A 16624-nucleotide genomic window follows, 5' to 3' on the forward strand; every position below is an offset into this window, starting at 1 on the left:
AGGTGTGTTTTCTGACCAATGAAAACCACACAAACAAATACAAAATTCCATGTCTTTATTGAACACACCATCAAGCACTCATAACAAACGTTTGCTGTGGAAAAAGTAAATGGACAATTGGATTTAAATAGCTGGTCAAACCTCCTTTGGCAGTAATATAACGTATCTGACAAGCACTTCTGGTAGCTGCAGATCAGTCCTACACAATGTTAGTAGGAATTTTGAAGCCTTCTTCCTTGCAGTCATGCTTCAGCTTGGCCATCTTCTTAGGATGTCTGCTCTGTTATGCTTGGGAAATGCCACTATTCCATGATTACTGTATTGCAGAAATGCAATTTATTATAATAGACACATGCTTATATAAATTAAATCACTGAAACAAACACACTAGCAGTTTTTTGGCATGTAGGCTAAACCCTACTTAATTGCATATGATCATTGAAATTTAGCTGTAGCAAGTTTAAGCCTGCGTGGACTTTCATTTCTACTATTACACTGTCATTTGCTGTGCTGTTATCAGCAGCACAAGTAACAAGGTGATGTGCTCAATCAATGGCAGTAGAAATGATGCACAAAAATTTCAAAAGGGTTCACATACTTTTTTCTTGCCACTATATACATATTTGAAAAGTCTGGAATCACCCAGAAATTTTCTTGTTTATGACAGAAATTTGTATTTTATCCAAAAGGTACCATGACATTTATTTAAAAATATAGTCAAAACATTACTGATGTTGCAAATGGCCATTACTGCTTGAAACAACAAATTTATAATTTTCAGCAGCAATTAGTCCAGTGTGTACTGGTAAACACTATTGACTTATCCTTAGTCAGTCATATTTAAATGCAAAGTGGTTATTAACAAAACCTTTGTAATTGTGTTACCCCAGCTGAAACATGTATTTTGTAAAATAAAGCAAATAAATTGTCATTCTTGGGATACAAAGTGCTGGTTTTCCTAAAGTTCAATTCTAGATAAGAAATTGGCCAATATGTTTCTTGAGAAAAACAATAGACTGTGTTTCTTGAGAAAGCTGTTTTATTTTGTACTAGCAAAATACCCGCGCTTCGCAGCGGCGACGTACTGCCTTAAAATTGTTATTAAGAAGAAAAGTAAACATTTTTAAACTGAGGGAAAATATACAAATAATTATTTGTTAAGGATAACTTTGTATACCACGTTGTCAGTTCGGCCCTATAAAACCTGCTTAACTTTTTAAGTAATCTTGCCTCAAATCAATGGCAACCTTTTGTAGGTCTATGAACTTAATTTATGCGTCACTCACTTCTTATTGTTTCGCTGCCTTCTCAATTGTGTAATGAATGTTTTCTTCAGCGCTCTTTGGGGCTCTTCCTTGTTTTCTATGTACTGCGTTCACAGTCAGTTCACGTGATTACGTGGGAGGCGTGATGACGCAATACAAAACTCCGCCTCCCACGGCCATCAAGCTGCAGTCTATTACAGTATATGGACAAAAAAGAGGTTCCAGTTATGACCATTATGCGTAGAATTTCGAAATGAAACCTGCCTAACTTTTGTAAGTAAGCTGTAAGGAATGAGCCTGCCAAATTTCAGCCTTCCACCTACACGGGAAGTTGGAGAATTAGTGATGAGTGAGTCAGTCAGTCAGTGAGGGCTTTGCCTTTTATTAGTATAGATCAGTTTCTATCCAAAACATAAAAGTTCCTTTCCTGTGTGATTCCAAACCCTTGAATGCTAATGTATATGAATTTAAGAATTCAAATGATGTTTTGATAGGTGTAATGGCAGATAATCTAGAATCAGTGCAGTCATTGCAGAGAAATGTGGACAGAATAAAGACCTGGACACTCGACTTAATGTGATTATGGTAAAATTAGGTAAATAGGATTGGCGACAAAGTCTGCACTCATCAAAATTTGTCGAATGTTCTTACATTCTAATATATTGATTCATGCATAGCTGCTTGTGCTCGCAAATATGATGCGGCCACTATGTGTATAATTATGCAGGGAGGACAGGTGTACTTTATAAAGTGACTGACAATTAATTTAAAACCCCCACCACAATCATCATGATTTCAAAGTCATCAGCATACACACTTACCCATCATATCTATAATTCCGATAAATTTTTCCCACCTTACACATTTCCTAGGAGCACAACAAACAGACTTGCAAGTATTTGTAGTAAGCCCTGTAAATAAAACAGCCTAAGGATCCATTTATAGTAAAATTTCTGATTTGACCAGCAAACAAAAACCTTCCCCAGAATGCCAGTGTAGATTGCAGTGGAAAGGGTTGCTAAAAACAAGGCAAAAGGCATCAAGAGTGATTCAGTCAATAGTTTAACAAAACAAATTGACAAACAGAGAGCCTCATTACATATCATATACAGCAGGCATGTGAAACACGTGGCCCCCGGGCCCGCAACAGAAATCTGTACGGCCCGCATGACAGACCCTAGTTAGTACTAAACTTGTACAAAATGATTACTATCATTTGTGATTGAATCATTCTGCATCTTCGGAGTTACTTATTGACTTTTCTTACTTCTGCCTTCTGACAAAAGCATGTTTTCCCATGGCATTACGGTGCCGGAAACGTCATCTGCTAGTATAGCCACAAGCCTTGTCCAAATTTAATGAGCTGCGACATCGCAACTGAAGTGCTAGGCTGCAGCAACCTGGCAGCAGGGGTGGCCTTAGGCATGTGCAAACTGTGCACCTGCACAGGGCCGCCACACCAATATATATTGAATATAAAACAGAAAGAGAAAATAACGACACACAGCTGACAGCGATGTGGCCGAAAAACGTTGTTTCTTGTTAATTAGTACGCTGTATTTACTAATGACGCTCGAGTCAGAGCAGTAAGCTATATGTAGTATTAACATTCTGCCATAATGAGAATATCATGGGCCGCCACTTGGTTTTCAAGTTACGGACACGCACATATAGAAGCATGTCATGAGCATGAAGCGGCTATGCAGTGTCCACAACGGATGTGGCCATCTGCCATGCATAAGATACCATATTGACATTGGCGGGTGAAGGGGCCACCAATTCTTTCTCTGCCAGGGCCGCCACGAGCCTAGTGCTGCCCCTGGTAGGCTACACTACTGGCTGGGCTGCTGAGACTGGCCACTGGGCAGAACTAACCATCACGAGTAGTAATAGCTTGCATACTTTCATGTTTTTTTGCTCTAGTTTTATGTAATTTTGTGCTAGTATTGTAACGAACAGTTAGTGCAGACTATATCTGAAGATCTGAAGTGGACGCGAGAAGTTGGCGAGTTGTTTATTAACAAATTTTTGTGATTTTGAGTTTGTAAAATTAGTGCAGGTCAGGGGGCTTTTTGCATATCGGCTTATTTTACAATATAAACTTTGAAGTAAACTTAGTAAAGTAAAATTTGATTTTTGGAGGATTTGTTTTCCAACTTGAATTACTGAGCAATTAATTCAGTAAGTGTTTTCGTAATTTCAGTTCACACGAACAGGACTTTGCGCTGTTTACGTCACCATACTCATACAACATTGAGAATGCGCCTGAGAATATCCAAATGGAATTGATTGAACTGCAGTCAGATTCTATTCTGAAGGCAAAATACAACAAAGTTGGTGTGCCAGGCTTGTATGCTTACCTGCCACCCTCGTATGTGCAGATCCGTAAATTGGCATCGAGAGTACTGTCTACATTCGGAAGCACTTACCTTTATGAGCAATTGTTTTTGTTAATGAAAGCTACCAAAATCCCACATCGCTCAAGACTTACCGTCGAGCACCATTCATCCCTCATAAAAGTTGCAGCTGCACAAGATTTCAAGCCTGATATTGACGAACTGGTTACTAACAAGAGATGCCAAGTGTCGGGACAAAAGAAATAGATCTCACACTTTAAGACTTCAATATAAGCAATGAATATAATATAAGGACCTAGCTAAGAGGCAAAGACTCTAATTGTTCGCTGTTGTATGGAGATTGTATGGAAATAAATTGCTTTTCTTTAAACTTTAAGTGTTACATTTTTTAGTTTTCAGTATTGGAAAGAAAGCTACAGTAACTTTGTATAATAGTATAACAGTATTTGTTACAGTGCGGCCCGCTGACGCACGTATGGCAGTCGAAGCGGCCCACCAATGGTAGTGAGTTTGACATGCCTGATATACAGTCTTCTTCACAATTGATGGCACCCCAAAGATGAATGAAAAGGGCTGTAAAAAAGCAATTTATTGGTGAATTACCCGAATCTCACACCAAAAAAAAATGAGAGAAATCCAACCTTTAATTGAAGTAAATTTATTTTGAGAAAAAATAAATTTCTCATCAACAAATTTTTTAATAAAAATACACAAGCCATGATTATCGGCACCCCTCGAAAATGTAAGGTATTTTTCCATTTGCATATCTCACTAAGTTGATCAGAGTGTGTAGAAACTTTCAAGCAGTAAACCATGAATTCCTTTTTCAACAGGGTATAAATATGAGGTGGCCCAGAGGCCAAATGCCCTTATTCATTCAGCAATGTGTGAAAGATAAGAGAACACACAATCCAAACAAGAGAAAAGCATGTCGACCTTCATAAGTCAGGGAATGGCTATTAAAAAAAACTTCTACTTGCCTGAAAATGCCCATATCTACACTACACATTCAAACTTTATTTTTCGTTATATCAAATGTAACTTTTACCAACTTTACACAGTTAGCAGGCTGGTAAGAGAGGCACCTTGGTGTCACCATATCTCTAAAACTAACATCAGTTGCCACCTCCATGCCAAGAGGTGAACTTTCACTGTAACCATATTATATGGTCAGACAAAACAAAATTGAGCTTTTTGTCAATAAACACTGGGGGTGGGTTTGGCATAAAAAAGGGCAACTATATCAAAAAGAATCTGATCCCCACTGTCAGTATGGTGGATGTTCTGTGATGTTGTGAGGCAGATTTTCCTCCAAAGGCCCTGGGAACCTTGTTATAGTACATGGCATTGTGGACTCCATGAAATAGCAGGAGATTTTAAATTTAAATCTGGCTGTCTCTGCCAAGAAACTAAACCTGGGTCATCACTGGATCTTCCAGCAGAACAGTGGATTCAACATATACAGTATGTCCAAATCAGCACAAAATTGGTTAAAGAAACAAAAATCAAGCTTCTGCCATGGCAGTCTCAGTCCCTGGACCTAAACCCCATTGAAAACTTATGGGGTGAGGTAAAGAGTACACAAGAGAATACCGAGGAGGCTCTGGAGAGATTCTGTAAAAAGGTACGGTTCTCAGTTTTCCTGCTGTATATTCTCCAGCCTTATAAGACTTTAAAGGAGAAAACTCAATGCTACTTTATTGGCAAAGGGACGCTGTACAAAATATTAAATGCAGGGGTGCCAATAATCATAGCATAGTCATTTTTTTTAAATAATTATTTCTTGATGATGAATTATTTATTTCTCAGAATAAATTTACTTCTGTTAAATGCTGAATTTATCGTAATTATTTTTTAGTGCGAGTTTTTTTTTTTTGTTTTTTGTTTAAACTTTTTTTATTCATCTTTGCTAGGTTGCCAATAATTTTTGAGCAGACTGTATATTTCTTATCGATTGACTCTCACCAATCAATTATATAGAGTTTACTAGTATGAAGTTAAAATTTAAATGTTCATTTAAAAACTTGAATATCTAATGTTTGGTAAATTTCCTTTTAATAAAATGAATAGGAACAAAAATATAGTTTTGACATAATATTTCAAATATGTACAGATTGACCCTATTCAAATAAAACTAATCATAATAGAGTGTTACTTTTAAAAGCACCATTTTTGTCACTAGCACCTATCATATTACAAAATATGCATGACAATTTTAGGAGAGGCTGTAGATGTTAGTTTTTTTTTTGTTTTCCTTTTTAAAACAACTTGAACCAGACTTGTTTTCAACATTCTCAAAAAAAAAAAAACCCCAACAAAATCACAGAACTATCTCAGAGTTACCATTAGGGTGACAATACATTCTTGCAAGATGTGCCTTTTCATCATTTGCATTGCTTTGACCTCTACTATCCACAGTCAGTCTTTTTTGCCTCCCATGCGTGTTCTGCTCACAGTGCCAGTTATAGTGACTCTTCAATTCTTGTGCCATCCACCTCCATATTTGTCATTCAGTACATGGTTTTAACTTGTTTGGCCTTCTCTCTGTAGCATTGTTTTCATGCATCTTGGTAATTCCAAACACTTAAAACTTTAACCTCCTTAGCATTAGACTCAAGCTGTGAAAACAGTTCTAAAAGTGTTAGTCCTGAGCATCACTCGGGCAATTATATAAGCGTGTGACGTGTAAGTGTTAGATTACTTGGGCTGTAAAAATGACAACAGTGTTAGTGCCGAGCATTGCTTGGGAAGCGATATAGGCTTGTCTTGTGTAAGCGACAGGCTTGAGTGTTACCTGGGCAACGGTACAGGTACGTCTTGTCCAAGCCTCATAACGGCGTCTCGTAAGAAACATTTTTGAGCAGTCCAGGTGTTGCATGCGCTTGACAGTGATAACGAAGTGAATCCGTCTTCAGGCAGTGAAATCGAAAGTGATTCTGATGAATCTGAAGGTGACACTTGTGTCAATCGCACACGTACAGTGTGCTGTTCAAAAGCTGATCATTCTGGAAAGAAAATACGGAAGGAATCACACTACTGTTGTCCCATCTGTGACACAGGTTTGTGTATTTTATCATGCTTCAAGATATACCACACAAATGACACATTTTGACAGTATATATGGTATTAGCATTATTTTTTTATTGTTCATTTTAATTATTATTTGTATCATTATTATACTTTCCAGATTTCTGACTTTGTACTTAGTGTTTTGTGCTTTTTACAGTAGGAAGATGAACTTTAATAAATATATAATTTTTAAAGCAAAAAATAAATTTTTTACATTTTTTTTTTCAAGAAAAAATGTAACACTAATGAGTTTAATCTGTCATTCATTAACAACTTATATACTGCTACATTTAATGAGACTCGACCAATGTTTATATGATCTATAGTTAGAGCAATATTGCAATGCTTACATAATCAGGAAAAAGTGATATTTAGGTGAACTGTAGTTCAAGTTTATTGACACATGTACAGGGTATAAGTGTGTAGATTTGATTAAACTGATATTTTGCCATGTTAATCATGAATTATGCAAAACAAACAAACAGCCCATGTTGAAAAGTGACTTTACTACAGTAAAATGTTGTGTATAACAAAGATGTAGATTTTAGTTTTTTTTCTTGCACCTTTAATTGTAAATGTTTCAGAAGGCAGTTGGTGGATTCAAACAAAAACTTGATTGCTTAACTGGACAAATTGCTTTCTTGCATCTGTCTGGGAACAAAGAAAATGTCCCAACGTATGCATTACTGGATTGCAGAAAGAAACCAGCCATTCACATCTTTGTTTGGTATCAAGCAAGTAAACTAGAGCACCTGGGTGAAACCACACACAGACACAGGGGAGGTGTGTGGAGTAACCACAGAAGTGAGCATCACAATCTCAAGGCATGTCAATGGTCAGATCTTGTATATGTTTAGTGTTAGACTGATGGGATTGGCGGCACTGCACCAATTGACACAGTAACGTGCAGAGGCAATTTTTAGTGTCATCATTCAATGGTAAATTTGTCATGTCTAAAATATTTTTTCACAAGTCAGGATATCGAAGTTAGAACTCATACCAGAATAACGTACACCCAACCTTTGCTGGACAAAGATTTGCACAAAATTTTATGTTTTGGTTGTAAATTATTTTAATAAAATTGTGTCCTTAACACAAGAATGGAGTACAGTATTGTGATAACTGCAGAGACATTTTGAATATGATAAATCTAGAAATTATTAAACGATAAGTAAACTGAAATATGAGCTTCAAAGTCGTCGTGACGGATGCAGTATCACACCGTACAAGACTACTGCAATGAATATTTGCTTGAAAGGCATTGACAAGGTACGAGCAACCAACTGTGTGTGTTATACCAAGTGTCTACTATGTTGTTTAAGCCCATTCTAAGCAATACATACAGTGAAAGTAAAAAGTATGTGAACCCTTTGGTATTATCTGGTTTACTGCATGAATCAGTCACAAGAAGTGATCTGAACTTCATCTAAGTCACAGGTACTGATATACACAATGAGTTTAAGCCTATGACATACAAAAAAATTCTACTCTTTCATGTCTTTATTTTACAAACGCATTCAACGTTCACAATGGTAGTGGAAAAAGTAAACCAACCTTGGGATTTAATAACTGGTTGACCCTCCTTTGGCAGCAATAACCTCAACCAGGCGCTTCCTGTAACTGCAGATCAGACCTGCTCATCGTGCGGGGGTAATTTTAGCCCATTCTTCCCTGCAGAACTGCCTTAACTCTTTCATATTCTTTGGTTGTCTTCTGTGTGTATGGCTCTCTTCAGGTCATTCCACTTACTTTTTCCAACCTTCAGTTTCACAGTTTGAATGATTTATTCAATATGGTAAAAATTCTCTGAAAATCTGTGTATCTTTAGTTATAGGAGACTGCGTTTGTTCATTATTGTGACTGAAGATATGACCATGTTTTATATGGGAATTAGACATAAATATAGATAATTCCTAGGGGTTCACATACTTTTTACTTTGACTGTATGCGCCAAGTGGTGCAAGAAAGGTCGTTAGCTAGTATGTCATTCAAACACTGATTTGCTTCATATGACAAGGAAAGGTGATGCCAAGCTCACAGATTACGGTGCTCGAGATAACACGGTGCATAAAGCAAATTGAAACTTATATGTTACCTTAAATGTTACAAAAGAAAAAAATGGATTGTAATTGATGTGAACCAGAAGTATCAGAAGAGGGCAGCTAACGCTGTAAATGGTAAACTTAACATCTGGAAAAATAACCAGTAATATTGAGATCCCAAGGGCTGCTGCATAGTTAGTTGTATGATCATAACTCTTTTGAAAAAAGAATGAACAATTACTAGGACAATTCTAAGAAGTGACTTTAATGAGGAACATTAATAATGCAACTTGGTATCTTATGCACAAGTAAGGTAAAGTAGGTTTGATTTTCATAAAGAGCATAAGGATTTGATATGTTCTGCCTCCTAAAAATAAAACTGTTAACTGTGCCACATTATTCCATTATGTCCAATTCTTTACTGAAATGTACCGTGTTTTGCTGCAGTATTATGATATTATGAAAACCATGCAATATCATGATGAGTTAAAGGAGGGTTGAACTTGTCCTAGCAGCACTGGACACCAATTCAAAACCCATTCTAGGAAAGGTTTTTCTCACATATTCCTAAAGACATCTGTATGTGTGTGTGCGTGTGTGTGTGTACTCCTAGTCGAAATGTTCAAGGTAGCTTCCGGCCTCAGGCACAGCACAAGCTTTGTCCCCCTGCAACCGTGAGCTACAGTATATTACACTAAATTAACTCAAGAAGGTATGTATTTAAGTATATCTGGAGATTTTTACAGTAATATTTTAATTTAATAAATTACTACTAATAGACAGAATGGGCCAAATTGGTTGCTGACACATGGCTAAAAGAATGGTGGTCAAAAGTTCTTTTTCAGCAAAGCCTAATGCTGTTACATTATTGCTTCAGCGCCCTGAATTCAAATGCCTACCCTGACACTGTGTGTGTAGCATTTATTCCAGTTTCATATCATACCCCAGACCAAGCTGATTTATAGCTATAAACTGACATGATGATCTGACACTGTATTGGTTTCTTCCTATGTAAAAAGTGCTGCTAGGTAATAGTCTCGTGGCCCTGTGACCCTCCAATAAAATGAGAGCCTTTGGAAGATAACAGGGATGGAAATAGCCAGGGACCCCTTGATACAATATTATACTAATATGATGTCAACTTCAGTCAAATATAACCAGTAACAAAATATGACTTAATATAGTAATTGTAATTACTATATACAGTGATCCCTCGCTATATCGCGCTTCGCCTTTCGCGGCTTCACTCCATCGCGGATTTTATATGTAAGCATATTTAAATATATATTGCGGATTTTTCGCTGCTTCGTGGGTTTCTGAGGACAATGGGTCTTTTAATTTCTGGTACATGCTTCCTCAGTTGGTTTGCCCAGTTGATTTCATACAAGGGACGCTATTGGCAGATGGCTGAGAAGCTACCCAGCTTACTTTTCTTTCTCTCTCTCTTGCGCTGACTATCTGTGATCCTGACGTAGGGGGTGTGAGCAGGGGGGCTGTTCGCACACCTAGACGATACGGACGCTCGTCTAAAAATGCTGAAAGATTATCTTCACGTTGCTACCTTCTGTGTGCAGCTTTTAAGTATGCTGCACGGTGCTTAGCATACTTAAAAGCTCAAAGGGCACGTATTGATTTTTTTATCTGTCTCTCTCCATCTCTCTCTAACTCTCTCTCTCTGCTCCTGACGGAGGGGGTGTGAGCTGCCGCCTTCAACAGCTTTGTGCCGCGGTGCTTCGCATACTTACAAGCCAAACAGCCCTATTGATCTGTTTGCTCCTTTGAAGAGGAAGATATGTTTGCATTCTTTTAATTGTGAGACAGAACTGTCATCTCTGTCTTGTCATGGAGCACAGTTTAAACTTTTGAAAAAGAGACAAATGTTTGTTTGCAGTGTTTGAATAACGTTCCTGTCTCTCTACAACCTCCTGTGTTTCTGCGCAAATCTGTGACCCAAGCATGACAATATAAAAATAACCATATAAACATATGGTTTCTACTTCGCGGATTTTCTTATTTCGCGGGTGGCTCTGGAATGCAACCCCCGCGATGGAGGAGGGATTACTGTATATTATTCTGATGCCAAAAAAGCAATATTAAGTATTGCCAGTGAATTCTCTAATATGTCAAACTGTGTTATTCTTTATGTTAGACTAAAGTTAAAGTTGAAATAATATTAGCACAGGCAAAAATGTGCCAATATATTTAATGAACCTAACAAGAAAAACTTGACGGTCTCTTTTGGAAGGATGTGCGGTGAATTTCAAGTATCTTAACAGCCTCTGTAGTAATACTTGGAATGCACAGTTATAGTACATTTTGCATTCATGACACTGTCTAAACTGTGGAGAGTCCTTATGATATGTGCCCTTATGTTTGTAGTAGGACTGCCAACTAGTAAGTGACACTATAATATTTGAATATATACAAATGTTTAAAATTCTTGGAGTGCATAATTTTACTGAGGTACATGATTAAGCCACAATTGTTAAACATTAATGTACACACAGAACATTTTAAAAACTATTCAGGTCTTCAATACCAAGAGAAGTGTGATGCTTCGAAATTCCCCTTTTCCTTTTCAGAACATTAACTTTCTTCTCGTTTAGTTCTGGAGCTTTGGCCAGGGAAGCTGGGAGCACAGAAAGCATCCACAGGACCTAGCAAAGGATGCAGCCGAATGGGACAGGTGATTTAAGCTGACCTTTGCTGATTCTACACTTTGTTTGTTGGCATCAGTTTGTACATTCTAAATTCTGTACAAAACTACATTCAGCCCTGATATTATTAATATTTCAATACTAAAACATTGAGTATGTCATGTTAAGAATCTCTATAGCAGTGCTAATATTTGTGGTGTGATTTTTAACCAGAATTTGGACAATTCAAGTGACATTTAAAGCTGATTATATTAGTATTTTGCATGACTCGCACACTGAATTTGACATTGTTGGACCCTCTGGCGCCAAGCCAATGGTTGTACTGCCTTAGAGACAATATAGGTATTGTGAAAGGCACAGTGCATTTCAGATAATACAGACCCAGCCTGAGCTTTTATGTATAGGACTCTGAATGCAATTTACTTAATATATTTCAGATGTGTTGATTTTAAAATGTGTTTTCATTATTTGAAAACAAATGCTGATATTTTACCTTAAACACATTTTTTACATATTAGTTTGTTTAAAGAGACTATTTTAGATTGAGACTGCTTTGGATCTAGAGGTACCCGAATATCAAACAAATACTACATGAAAGGCTAACTTTACCTCCCTGTTCTCTTCAATTTATCACAGTTTGTGTACTAAGTGGAAGTTGAAGACTTGTCTGTTAAAGTATGTTTAATGATTCTAAGTGGCTGTTTGTCTCAGTCCTTTTATAAATATGTTCTTATACCCTTATTTACTTATGTCCATTATTAAAATTATAAGTCAGACAACTTGTAATCTACTATAAAGCAGTTAATTCAATGAACTATGTTTTAGAAACTTTTTTTTTTTTTGAAAAGCAGCAAAAACTAAACTAGCTCACAATTCAGTTTTCCAAAGTGCTCAAAACCCATATTTTCATTTTGCTTGAACTATATCGTTATCACATCACAAAGCTGTATTACATGTACAGTCATATGAAAAAGTTTGGGAACCCCTCTTAATTCGTTGGATTTTTGTTTATCATTGGCTGACCTTTCAAAGTAGCAACTCCCTTTTAATATATGACATGCCTTATGGAAACAGTAGCATTTCAGCAGTGACATTAAGTTTATTGGATTAACAGACAATATGGAATATGCATCATAACAAAATTAGACAGGTGCATACATTTGGGCACCCCAACAGAAATATTACATCAATACTTAGTTGAGCCTCCTTTTGCAAATATAACAGCCTCTAGACACCTCCTATAGCCTTTGATGAGTGTCTGGATTCTGGATGGAGTTATTTTTTACCATTCTTCCATACAAAATCTCTCCAGTTCAGTTAAATTTGATGGCTGCCGAGCATGAACAGCCTGCTTCAAATCACCCCATAGATTTTCGATGATATTCAAGTCAGGGGACTGTGACGGCCATTCCAGAACATTGTACTTCTCAATTCTGCATGAATGCCTTTGTAGATTTCGAACTGTGTTTTGGGTCATTGTTTTGTTGGAATATCCAACCCCTGCGTAACTTCAACTTTGTGACTGATGCTTGAACATTATCCTGAAGAATTTGTTGATATTAGGTTGAATTCTTTCGCCCCTTGACTTTAACAAGGGCCCCAGTCCCTGAGCTAGTCACACAGCCCCACAGCATGATGGAACCTCCACCAAATTTGACAGTAGGTAGCAGGTGATTTTCTTGGAATGCGGTGTTCTTCCACCATGAAAAGCAAAGCGCTTTTTGTTATGACCAAATAACTCAATTTTTGTCTCATCAGTCCAAAGCACTTTCTTCCAAAATGAATCTGGCTTGTCTAAATGAGCATTTGCATACAACAAGCGACTCTGTTTGTGGTGTGAGTGCAGAAAGGGCTTCTTTCTCATCACCCTGCCATATAGATGTTCTTTGTGCAAATTGCGCTGAATTGTAGAACGATGTACAGATACACCATCTGCAGCAAGATGTTCTTGCAAATCTTTGGAGGTGATCTGTGGGTTGTCTGTACCCATTCTCACAATCCTGCGCATATGCCGCTCCTTTATTTTTCTTGGCATGCCAGACCTGGGTTTAATAGCAACTGTGCCTGTGGCCTTCCATTTCCCAATTACATTCCTTACAGTTGAAACTGACACTTTAAACCTCTGAAATAGCTTTTTGTAGCCTTCCCCTAAACCATGATACTGAAAAATCATTGTTTTCAGATCTTTTGAGAGTTGCTTTGAGGATCTCATGCTGTCACTCTTCAGAGGAGAGTCAAAGGGAAGCACAACTTGCAATTGACCACCTTAAATACCCTTTCTCATGATTGGACACACCTGTCTATGAAGTTCAAGGCTTAACGAGCTAATCCAACCAATCGGCAAAATTCCAAGGGTACCCAAAGTTTTGCACAGCCAGTTTTTCACATTTAATTTAATTCCATACAAATAAATACTGCTTCACTAAAAAACTTTGTTCAGAAAACACCCCAGTACTCAGATGTTCCTAGGAAATGAAAGACATACCACTGTTACCTTTTTTGTTGAAAGTAGAGTAAATTATTATGCAGGCTGAGAGGGGTTCCCAAACTTTTTCATATGACTGTAAATGATAGGAGTTAATCAGTTTAATTCTGGATGCTGCTAATTTAAAAGTTTTCTTTTTTTTTTCTTTTCAAGACATTACCAGCACCAGTGGAAAAATTCAGTTCTATGATCCAATCACTAGAAGACATCAATGAACGTATCATGGAGCAATTAAAAGAACAGATGGTTATTTCCGAGAGAAACAATAATCTCACAAAATCAATGCTTACCATAGTTTATCCAGAGATTGAACGGTTAAATGATGTGATGACAAAGCTGGAAAACGAAAAAATGATTGAGGCAGATATGTTGCCATATAGGCTGGAGACAAATGTGCAGACATCAGATTTTGAAGAAATTTGCAAAACTGCGGAGTACTGTCTGTTGGGCCTGTCCGATGAAAACAGTGAGCTGCGACACCAGCTGCAAGAACAAAAAAGGAGAAACTGTGAACTGGAAGAGACCAATGGAAGAAAGGAAAAATGTATCTTAGCTCTCAAAAAAATATGCAAAGAACTGTGTTTTAGGTTAGTGAATAAGGATAGGTAAAAACTGTTGAAATTCCAAGGATTGCTTCAGTTGAGATGCCTTTGTGAAATAAACTACCAAAGATTTAACCAGGGTTGGAGTCCAAGGTAGCCTGTGGTTTTGGGGGTTCAGGACTTCAGAGTCGGACTGTGAAATCATGTATGATGTGCCGTAGCAGCATATGCACTGAACTCAACTCTTAACAGGTTAATGGAATTAAATAATTCATAGAGTGTGTGGAGATTAATCCAGCTCTTCAGAATTCACAAAGGCATTGGTCAAATTGATCCATGTTAAAAAAGACTTGTCCCAAGTTGAGTTTAAAAGAATACTACACAATTTTTTTTTTTCTTAAATAGATGTTACTTACACTGTGTACTTTGTAGTGGTGGCCAAGAAGAATTTTAATCTCATGTTTTCATGCAGAATAGAGAGAGAAGACATTTTGTTATAGAGGCCAATAGTAACCAGTTCTGTACAACAGCAAATAATGTGAAAAATATTCATGGGGAAAAAGGAAAAAAAAACAACTCCAGTTTTTACACAGTCCATGTAATTTATCCAGCTGTATGCACAAAACATGCAAAATGCAAGTTTTTTTGCTAAAATATTGTTAAATACTTACTTCCGGAATGATCAGCACACATAAAACACTCCATAAGCTCCATGGAATTGCCATTTTAAAATGAAGACAAAACCAGTGAATGAGGGGGAGAGGAGCGTTTTCAATTCAAAATGTCATTCAAACAAGGTTTCGGTTTTTTGTGTATTCATTATTCTGGAATTAACCATTTAAATATACAGTATATTAACAACAAACTGCATGCTTTGTTCATACAACTGGATAATTTTCAAGCTAATTATGCAACACATATAACGTGAGATTTTTGTTTTTATTTTTTCCATAGACATTTTTCACATTGTTTACCATTATACAACATTGGTCATTATCAGCTTCTATTATATCAAAAACCTTCTCTCCTTTTTGCATGAAAACATTAAATTAAAAAGTTTACTCCGCTGTCACTGCAAACTACATGGGGTACCGTATATCATTATTGGGTGGAGTTTTCCTTTAAGGAAAAGCATGGTCAAGACAAAACTGTGAAAGAGCTTCTTCAGACCGAAACTACTGAGTCATGCCATTAAAACAGAAACCTTGACAGCTTTTAAAAATGTCCAGAAGGGATAACAGGACAGCTCAATTATTGACTAAGCCAAAATTCTTAACTGAGTGAAGTGTTATAAGGTATAACAAGTTTTAAAGAGCTCCATAATGGGGAAAATTGTCCAGTGACAGATTTACAGTAATAAACACCAATATGGCTTTCCACAAACTAGTACAAGTACCAGTAGTCCACCTCTTTGTTAGTGGTAATGGCATGTCTAAGATGGCTACCACATGAGAAGCAAGAATAAGCACACAATACTGATGTATGCAAAAATGCAAGTCATAAAAATATAAACTTGCAGTACCACTTTGGCATATGGCCTTACCTTAACTGACATCCAGTTGTCTCAGTTCTTCAAAAAGTTATTTCCAGATATTTGAGCTCTGTTGTCTAATGGAAACAATTTCAACTATTATAAACATAGCATGTCATATATACTGATACTATAAGCTCGTGGATTAAAAAAAAGAAGTGATTTTAATTTTTTTTTTTTAAATCATGAAACATACAAGGGAAACCTTTTCCAACAGCACTGCAGTATAGTATAACAACACTAAAAGTCTCTTAATAATGAAAAAAAGAAAATATTTTCAGTCACTAATACCACCGATTTATTTCACAATATAATTTTGCATTCATATTTTACAAAATAACCTAAAAATCTACAGGATTTCAGGCTTACTTTTTTTTTACATCCATCACAAAAAAACAAAACTGGTCATTTTTGAAGTGGTTATTCAATGATGGCAGCTGTACATAGAAGGCTGTTTTGTTATTGCTTACAATTGAACTAAAATCTTATTTGCCGTTACAACATGAGATTGTTTTCCTCCAGTTCTTTTCACTCTGGAACACTAAATTCCAACAGAATATTTTTAAAGTTATACTGTATATTACAACAGCAGATTCATCACACATGTATGAACACAGCGACAGTCCTTATTTAGCACAGCCAGCAAGCCAAACGAGTGGAAGTCAATAAACTGAAA

The 16624-nt window shown here is 36.7% G+C and overlaps 1 long non-coding RNA gene across 1 annotated transcript; it reads right to left on the bottom strand.

Moving 5' to 3' along the window:
- Positions 1-1658: 1658 nt before the first annotated feature.
- LOC114660619 (uncharacterized) lies at positions 1659-14307 on the bottom strand. The gene is made up of 2 exons (XR_007936219.1): positions 14166-14307; positions 1659-2176 (listed from the first exon to the last, which is right to left on the bottom strand). It is a non-coding gene; the product is annotated as an uncharacterized LOC114660619 (long non-coding RNA).
- Between the last annotated feature and the right edge of the window lie 2317 nt (positions 14308-16624).

This window comes from Erpetoichthys calabaricus, chromosome 11, assembly GCF_900747795.2.
Source record: "Erpetoichthys calabaricus chromosome 11, fErpCal1.3, whole genome shotgun sequence".
Lineage (NCBI taxonomy): Eukaryota > Metazoa > Chordata > Cladistia > Polypteriformes > Polypteridae > Erpetoichthys > Erpetoichthys calabaricus.